This window comes from Parasteatoda tepidariorum, chromosome 4 (genome assembly GCF_982258835.1).
Source record: "Parasteatoda tepidariorum strain Cologne lab strain chromosome 4, Ptep-v5.0, whole genome shotgun sequence".
Lineage (NCBI taxonomy): Eukaryota > Metazoa > Arthropoda > Arachnida > Araneae > Theridiidae > Parasteatoda > Parasteatoda tepidariorum.
The window spans coordinates 45,015,262-45,026,106 of record NC_141758.1 but is presented as its reverse complement, the minus strand read 5'-3'; positions in this window follow the sequence as shown (position 1 = coordinate 45,026,106).

The window sequence follows — 10,845 nt, the reverse complement described above, 5'->3', positions numbered from 1 at the left end:
CCAAAATTTTTGATTATAGATTTTATTTTAATTGGAATTATAATTAAGATGACTAGTTAGTAACAGAAAACCAATTTGGAAATTCATTATAATATTTTGTACAGTTTTATTGCTCTGAAATACTATTTTTATTAAAGAAAGAGTCTCTGAATTTCAGTTGATTGCTGAAGTGTGGGGTTCACCTAGGTAAAGGCTTGAATCAGATGCTCTTTAAAAGAGATATGTATTCATTAGAAACGGTTAAAAATTTCAATTCAACTAAAAAATATAAGAAATGAATCAAAATATTTATTTTGAAATCCTTTTCTTATATAATTATAAGCAGATAATATTATACGGTAAAACACAATTTTTTTTCTTATATCTAATAAATATTTAAATTTACAAATAATCTTTTCCCTCATTATTTTAACTCCCAAAAATGTCATTTTAAAATCATGTTATTTTGTCATAAAATCATAATTATGGGTAGATAATAAATTTAAAATTTTAAAATCATCTGTGCCCCTTTTGCTGTATACCTTGGATATTTGCCTCCCTCCTCTCTGTATGATGCTGCAGATTTTGAGATCTGTCCAGATATGTCCAAATGTGTTTGAAAAAAATTATTGTACTGAGCAAAGAATGGAATAAAAAATTTGGTTTCATAAAAATGAATAAATTTCAAGAAACTAAAATAAATCGAAATTGAAAACTAATAATATACACTTCATACCAATAAATTACGCTACAGACAGTTTAACATACTAATAAAATTATACTTTGTATGTAAGCGCATCAGAGCTTTTATGTAAGTACTGATGTATATTCTTTTAGATGAGACCAATTTCAAACTGATTCTGCATTGCAAAAACTCAGAAAATGCTTTCATAATGGTATCAAATCAATCAATACCGAATGAATTTACAGAGAATTGGGGAAAATTTGCTCCAAAAATAAAGAACTTTTTAAAAAAAATTATATGCGTTTTTCAGATGAGACCGATTTCCAATGAATTCTGTTGTGCAAAAATGTATAAGACTATGCAAAATGTTCTCCAAATTATGTCAAATCGATTGACAACCAATATTAATGTATGTGATATACTGAATATATGGGAAATATGATGTACTGAAAATATGAGCAAACATTTACAGAAAAATGAAGCATTTTCTTAAAAAAATAATTTCTTATGGATATTTTTTTAGATGAGACAAATTTCCAATTAATTCTGAGCTACAAAAGTGCATCGAAACTTTGCAAAGTGTCCTCCAATTGATATCGTATCAACCGACACCAAATATGCAGAAAATTGGCAAAAGAATAGCAAATTCAGAATCTGTTCTTAAAACCTATAAAATAAACAAATGATTTTTTCAAAATATAATGCGAAGTAATTGTTTTAGTAAATAACTGCTTTATTTTAAAATATAAGCTGCTGAAATGAATGATTGTGTAAAAGTAATAAAGATTTCAAACAAACAAGAAGAACGAGACATTTTTTTTTAGTACGGCATTGATTTTTAAATCATCATTGGCCTTGTAAGTAAAATATATAGCCTGAAACTTGAATTTATGAAGTCTCTTGAAATTTGTAGAGGAAATAAATATTTCCTGTCACGTAAAATTGGGTGAAAGAAGAACCTGAAACATAAAGCATTTTCTTATTTCATCTGCTTCTAGGAAATTTATTATTTTTCGAGCAAGTGGAAAAAAAAGATCTTTGTTAAATGTAAGTCGAAAATGGAATACGTGATCACTATTACAATACCTGGAGTGCTTACAAATAGATAGATGTACATTCGATTTTATAAAAAAATAATAATTTATTCTGATTCATTTAAGTACCAAACTTAGCATCACAAAAATGCAAGAATGTATTTTTTTTTAATTGAACAGGGAAATTTATTTCGTATAATGATATTTAATTATCAATAAATCACAAAAAAAATAAGAAATTTATATGCAGAAGAAAACAATTCTGGTAGAATTACTGCACTAGTATTGTAACATGACATTTTTTTGGGAAAAAGCCATAATTCAGGGGAAAAAACAGAATATACATACATAAACAGAATATAAGGTTCTTAAAACACTTTTTTGGCTATTTTTTCGATCGAAAGGTAACGATTTACTGGAAATTCTAGCTTTCAAAATGGTTCATTTTATCATACATTTCGTAAAAATACAAAACTGAATTATTTTTAATTGAACAAGGAAATTTATTGCATATAATGATATTTAATTATTAATAAATCAAAAAAATTAAGAAATTTATACGCAGAGGAAAATAATTCTGGTAAAATTACTGTACTTGCATCGTAATCGGACTTTTTTGGGGAAAGAGCCAGAATTCTGGAGAGAAAAAAACTAGAATATAAGGTACTTAGAACACTTTTTTGTTTATTTTTTCCCATCGAAAGGTAACGATTTACTGGAAATTCTTAACTTAGCTTTCAAAATAGTTCCTTTTATCATACATTTCGTAAAAATACAAAACTGAATTATTTTTAATTGAACAAGGAAATTTATTGTATATAATGATATTTAATTATCAATAAATCAAAGAAGTTAAGAAATTTATAGGCAGAGGAAAACAATTTTGATAGAATTACTGTACTTGTATTGTAATATGACATTTTTGGGGAAAACGCCATAATTTCGAAAAAAAAACAGAATATAAGGTTCTTAAAACACTTTTTTGGTTATTTTTTCTATTGAAAGATAACGATTTACTGGAAATTCTAGCTTTCAAAATAGTTCTTTTTACCATACATTTCGTAAAAATACAAAACTGAATTATTTTCAATTGAACAAGGAAATTTATTGTATATAATGATATTTAATTATCAATAAATCAAAGAAGTTAAGAAATTTACACGCAGAGGTAAATAATTCTGGTAAAATTACTGTACTTGTATTGTAATATGACTTTTTTGAGGAAAAAGCCATAATTCTGGAGGAAAAAAAACTAGAATATAAGGTACTTAAAACACTTTTTTGTTTTTTTTTCGAGCGAAAGGTAACGATTTACTGGAAATTCTAGCTTTCAAAATAGTTCTTTTTACCATACATTTCGTAAAAATACAAGACTAAAATATAAAGTTAATGGATTAAGTGTTTTTATGCCCTGCCCTCTTAGTTATCTTGATAAAATTACTAAATTTTTCTATCAATCGGCATGGTAATAAAACCATATTTTAGTGTCAATTCTATATAAAGTCATCAAAGCGATTCGGTAATACGGACGGTACTTTTTGGCGTTATGGTGAAGCCAGAAACACTGTAAATTTCACCTCACAGTTGAAGTTTTGAACAAGCATTTTCAGTATATCATTAAGACATCTTAAGGGCAAATAATTTTTAAAATTAAACCTACGTAATTTTCTTTCAGATTGTACTACCAATACAAACATTTATGGTAGTTGAAATATTGGAGTATTATTACAAATAATTATTAATTATTATTTATAATTATTTGTAATAATACTCCAATATTTCAACTACCATGATTGTTTGTATTGGTAGTACTATCTGAAAGAAAATTATGTACGTTTAATTTTAAAAAATATTCGAAACCATGATATCAGTAATTACAAAAATTTTTCAGTAGCAAATTAAGAACAGTTTGAGTTACTTTATTTTATAATTGCCGTTGAACAGTCTACCCAATTATGAATTTACGACTACTAATGTTCAACCCCATAGCCTTGTAATTTTGAACCCAATCCAGAAGGCAAAGGAACTCCTTGATAAAGTATTGGGATAAATTTGCCCTCGTGGAGGAGTTACATTTAGAAGAAAACTATGAAAACCTCCCACGGTAGCCTGACGGTAAAGGGACTCTAACCCAGACTCCGTCTATCACAGTGGTTATTTTTCATCAGCACTGTGGTCGGTTTGAGCTGGGTTCGACAAGCCATCATCGCTATTATTTTGAAAACGGTTTGCCAAATTGGAAGGCGAAGGCTCTATCTCCTGAGCCACCACAGATCAAGGACAGTTTATAACAATTTCCATTATAATAATTCCGTTATAATAATTTCCATCATAACAATTCCCATTATAATAATTTCCATTATAGACATAACCATTATAATAACTTCCAATATATAATAAACATATTTATCTGAACTTCACACAAGAAAATGCCTTCAAAAATAACAGCCGGTAAAGAATATTTGAATTATTAGTTGAAAAATAAAAATAAATCTTTAAACAATTCAAAATGAGTTAAAAAGTATTTTAAGTCAATGAGGCATTTACATAAGTTATAAAAAAAGAAGTTCTTTTCATTTACTTTGGAAATCTTTATTCAGGTCTTGTTCTTCTTGATAAATTATGCGCATATTTGAGCTGGTACTGAATAATTTAAAGTTAAAATTGCGTTAAGTTTGAAGAAAAGTAATTGTTTTCACAGTTTAAGGCAGCTGCTTTAACGGTTTGTAACACGTGTGCTTCTTTTAAAAAGCGCATTTTCAGATTTATAATCATAGTAAAAATAGCCCTATATATAAATTTTTATACCAAAAAATCGTAAAAATGAGCTAAATATGCATACAGTTCATTAATGGGTTAAAAATAACCGGAAACAACTGAATATTGTTTTAAATATTTAAGTAGATTTTCTGTTATGAAAGAATAAATACAATATTTAGACCTTATCCATTGAGTGTTTAGTTTTTTTTTCAACAACAGATGCAAAGGGGTATGTAATTACAGTATTTGAAACTGGACATAGTTTTTTAAATTAATTTGGTCGCATTGGAATCCAATACATTTCTTATAACATACGTAAAAATGGAAATTTAAGTTTAATCCTACGTTTAAAACTCCAGAAGTCATTCATTATTTGCAACAAAAATGAAAATTTTAAAGCTAATACTACACTAATGAAAAACGAAATATATATTATTATTTTTTTAAAATTAAAAATTGAAAGAAAAGGAATTTGAAAAATAATTAATGTAACTAATAATGATAATGCTTCATATAGATAGAATAAATAAAAAATTGTAGTTTAAGGTTTAATTTAATAAGTTGTGTTAGAAATAAGTTTAGTAGGAATTAATGATAAGTTTACAATCGATTATTTAACAAATGGAATGTTTTTGTTAGTTTTTTTTCCACAACGGATAGCTATATAACTGACATTTGATCTCTCGTTCATTTCCTAAATGAATTTAACAAAAACAAGCAATGTAAATTCGAATGAAAATTAACTGAACTGAATCAAAATGATTGAATAATAAAAATTTAATAAGACTTTTTAATATAAAGTGAAGCAAATTACTAAATAGTATTGAATGTAATGATTTAAATATAAATGAACAATGAGGGCATATACACAGAAAAAATAACTTGCTAAAACTAATGTACTGTAATGGCATTTCTGATAAAATAAATCATAATTCTGATATTAAAAACCGAAATATACGTTAATTAAACCATTCGTATAGTAATTTTTCCGCTCATATGGTAACGGTGCAACAGAAATTTTAATTTTTAAAATTATAATTCATATTCTCACACAACTCAGAGCCAAAAGTTAAATTTGATCATTTAATGGTTTTTATCCAATGCTCTCTATAAGATATCATGATAAAACTATTATTCAAAAGAGGTTTGAGTTGTTTTGGCAAAAATAATATAGTAATATAGAATAACATGCATCATTGTCCGAAGAGAAAACCTTTAAGATGAAGTTACCTCGAAAGTAAAGACTTCACTAACAGATCAATATAAGAACTTAAAACAACACAAAGATTTGATTTAGTTTGGTCAACATGGTTTGAGTTATTTTGGCTCTATTGCTTTGAGCTATTATGGCAAAAATAATATAGTACTAAAGACTAACATACTTCGTTGTCTGAAGAGAAAATCTTCAAAACATAACTACGTAGAAGGTAGAGACTTAGATTCTCACAAACAGATCTATAGAAGAACTTAGAGCAGCACAAAGGATTGCTTAAAATGTCAAAGGATTGGCCTTTACTCCCAACTCGAAGAACAGAACATATAACACTGTTAGATTTTTATCTTCCAAACATCAAGTGACCAAATAGAAGTAAATATAAACGCATATATAAGCGAAAATAAACTAAAAGAAATTCTGATACAAAATTATATTAGAAAAGCAGCAGGTATGAATTGGAAGATGAGGACTGCTGTTTGAGTTTTATGGAAAAACTTGGAGACCCTTCATTTTTTGAAAAACTGTTACTAACAAAATTGTATTGTACCTAATTAACAGCTTAATAAAATTTAATCAAACTTAAAAATAAATAAGTGATGCAGTATCTAGTCTATTGGGATGGGATGGAAACAAAGTATTGTTGTTGTTGTTGTTTATAATGCTACTTGCCAATATCAGCAAGGCTACTTGGTGAAACTAAGTGAGTTTAGAGCAGAGGTTGTGTTTCTTGTTTTTCAGTAACGCCATCTATGGCCAAGAGTACGACTTTAGTCGCTCACACGTCGCAGCCCATTTTCAGGCCGGGTTCATTACTACATTCATTAGTTCATCTATGTTTTGACAGGAACCAGAGAATGATCAATCTACAATTCTTTACCACCAGAAGTATAATTTGTTATGCGAACATGATGACTTTGTGACCCGACAGATTTAACCTGCATCAGTCACCATTTACTACACGAGAAGTTTTCGGCCGGCAGAGATTGAGCTAATGACCTCTTGGACATGGGCCCAACTCCCTACCAACTAGGCTATCTCGACCTTATCAAAGTATTACATCATCTGAATAATATAACTAACTAAATATAATTAAATTACGCGGATTTAAGCAGAGCTATATTGTAAACTTATGCAATACTTTAACTCAAATGGATAGAGAAAATGAATCAATTTGAATCAATTTGAATCTACTGAAGCGGGAGATATTAGTACGAATTCAAATGAAACTCTCTTCTAGCATTCTCAAACATATAACTATAACTTATAACTTATAACTTATAAATCCAATTAGCGTTATAAGAAAGAATAGTTTATCATTGATTGCCATGAAAAGTAATTGAATTCAACGAAAAGGTTTTACTGATCATCATACATCGTAAATAATCCTCAAAATATTTATTCAAATTAAATTAAACAACAACAAAAAACAATATTTGTGATTTAGTTTTTATATATAAATCCCGTTAAAGATCTAAGTTCTCAATGATATACAAAGCTAAAATATAGTTTTAATAGTAAATGTTTTCACCATTACAATTCTGTGCAGTTTCGTAGCAGAGCCAATTCACAGAGTCATCATTTAATTCTCAGAAATTTACATTCTTTTTTTTTGTCTCAGCTAAAATGAATAACATTAAGATAATTACTTTTAAAAAATATCTATAATTAAGTTAATTTCGCAAATTTTTCGAGATATATTTCTGCTGACGTTTCAAAATTACCATTTTATTAATTCAGTTGAGCAATTATTAGCTAAATTATGCAAACCACATTGATCTAAATTGAGTTTAGGTTTCATTTTAATATCTTCGATATGGGTTTCAAATATCCTAATTAAAAACGCATTTTCTTTTTGAAATTATTGGATGTTTAGCATAAAATTGGAGAATGTTTTTATACAATAAAAACTTTCATTATTTCTTCTATTTTTTTAAAATAATTGTTTTAAATCATATAAAAAACAGTATTTATTATAGCACTAACAAAATCTAGTTGTTTGGCAACTAAAAGCTATTTGCCAAAATTAAATTTGCACGTGTAAATGGATCATTAAGGTTAATTTCTTTTAGACATCAAATAAAAATAAAAATAAGAAATTATCTTGCGCTTTTAGCAAATTTTTCACATAATTTATAAGTATTTCATATTTATATCTTTCTCCTTGACATAATATAGTTTGTTGCTCTCAAAATCCGCTGTGGATAAGTAATTCCTTCGCTAATATATAGTAAATTGTTACTCTGAGGAAAATAAAGTTTGATCCAAATTACCAGAACATGATGAAATTTACCATTTTCAAGAACGCAAAAAATAATGGTAACTTTTACTAAACTATTTTAATATTGATTTCGATAAAACTAACTAAAATATAGCGTTGTAATATGTGATGAAGTTTGGTAAATGTGGCAAAATTTCTTAGAGAATGGCATTTCTTAGAGCAATTATCTTAGAGCATGGCATAATTTGATAAAATTATATGGCATTTATTTGGTAAAATTTAGTTGTGTTTTTTTACTAATGTGTGGTAATACGAACTATAATTTTGAAAACAAGAATTTATGGTAAACCGTTACCATATGAACTGAAAAACTACCAAATAAATGGTTTAAATGTCATAAACTTTTGCTTTATTATTTGGAATTGGGGTTTTATTTATGTGAAATTTCATTACACCAGAGTACGGTAATTTTACTAAAAAGTTTTTCTTCACGTGCAATAGGAAATTTTATTGAAAAATAGTTTGAATAAAATCAATTGACGTTTTCAGTTAATTCTGATAGAAGTTCTAAAAATTGACATTTTTAATTTTGCAATTTTGTTCAAAATGTATCTTAAAGGAGATATTGTTGAAACCTAGGCTTTTATCTTACAAATTATTGGCGATATTTTTTTTAAAAAAAGATATATTTCTGCTGCTGTTTTAACACTTATATGGATTAAATGTAATACAAAATATTTATAAAGTTCATTAAATAATAAGATATTTTTGACCAATTTGTGCAAACACTGAAAGGAACTGCAAAGTAACAATTTCTTGTTACAAACCTGAAAATGAATGGCATAAAAATTAAATATCGCTGAAATAATTTCAAAAAATTCATGTTTAAAATTTTTTATTGTAATCTTGAAATAGTCACTCATTTATTTCAGTCATATACACTTTCGATATGCCGTCATTAATTTTACATGTATCAAAAATGTATGGAAAATGAAAAAAAAAAATGTCATGGAGTTCTTTTTATGGATTTGATCCTTAAAAATATTTCATCAAGTATTGGCCTTCAGAACAATTTTAATAATCAAATATTTCTATTTTACTATACGCTTCAAACATATTCTGTAACAAATAAAAAATATACATAAATATGTTTTTTTATATTAGAAATTGATTTAAATTTCGAAGTGATTAGCAATGTAATGGCCTATTCACAAAGATTTTGTGTTTCATAAAGATTTGTTAATTTTTCACATCCTGTACTGTAAAAAATGGATGCTCAGATTTCACGAAATTTCCTTCGCTTATGGCGAAACCGTTTTCGGATATATACTCCGGGAAAAATTACGTCAAGGTGTCGAAATAACTATCGTCACTTTTTCGAAGAAACAAATTGCGTAAAAATTAAAAAGAAAAATATTTCGTCATATTTTTTAAAAAAAAAAAAACACTTTAGCGCTTAAAGTAACTTTTATAATAACCTTTTAATCGGGGGCACCACATAGATGGGGCATTATCACCCAAAAATTACAAGACGAGTAAATTAAATAGCGGAAAAAATTACAATATACACAAATAGAGGAATAAATTACATTCATGTTCGAAACGGGATTGTAACTTCTTGACCAGCTTAATTCAACCCTTTATTTTCGATTGTCTTGTCTTTATTCTAATTAACAATCTCCCACAATGTACTGAGATGAGGTTTCGAGATGAGGTAACTTTTTCATCATTTATTTGAGAAATCGTATTTCATTACGTGATTTTGAGACGAAATGATTCTCAAAATTAACGAATACTGCTCAAGGATTTTTGAATCGTCAAAAGTGAGAGTTTTACTTCTGGGAGTGCAATTGAAAACTTTAATTACACTCATTGAAAGAAATTTAAGCATTTGAACTTGCATTTGAACTTAGCTATTGAAGAATAATTAAAAATAAAATAAATTCCAATTTTCTATTATAAATTTAAAAAAATGAGATTTAAAATTTTCTGTTATAACAAAAGGTACTAGAATAATTCAAGTTATAAATATTAGTTAAAATAGTTTAGATTTATGGAACACTCTTAATAAAACAGATATTGACATAAATTAGTTCATAACCTATTGATTCAAACATATTAAATAAATTTCTTCCTTACTGAAATTTCCTTATTTAATTAACTTTCATAGTTACTTTCTTCAAAAGAAAACAATTAATTAAATGCTAGCATGTTTTACAAACACAAATTCAGGGAATATATAATTAAATTGTTCTCCTTAAGAGTTTGGCTATTATTTTAAAAAATAATTATATCTCAGGAAATTGACGTAACCACGAAAATTAAATTGTATTTTTAATGGGAATTTTAGTTTTCGAAAGTTAATCACTGAAGACTGATATTCTTAGTTAAAATGATTAAATAAATCGAACCAAGAAGTATAATAGTTTTAAAATGTAGTATCGTATGCTGTTTAAATACTTTTAACAGTAGTAAACTTGTTTTCCTTAATTTTCGCTACAATTATTAAAAGTAATATAAAATTCTTTTATAATTATTGAAAAGTTTAATTTATTAAAAAATTAGTTTAGTTTATACTAGTTTAATTTAACTGAAAGGATCTTAACTAGCTTAATTTATTAAAATAAATTTAAATCAAGTTTGAGAGATATTCACGCTAAGTAAATTGCTCAAAATCAGTAAAAAACATGTTATTTATGACAAAAATTATCAACAATAATCAATTAATTACACAGTCATTACCTTAGACACTCTTTTAATTAATAAAGAAGCGCGATTAGTTAAGCCTATTATGATAAAACTCGTGAAATTAATTTAAATGATAAATATGAAATAATTAAAAATAATTAAATAACATCACTAAATTGATTAATAAGTAAAAATTACATTTTTAAAAAAATATTATAATTTTAATTAATTATTATTTAAATTCATGAAATACTATCTAAAAAAT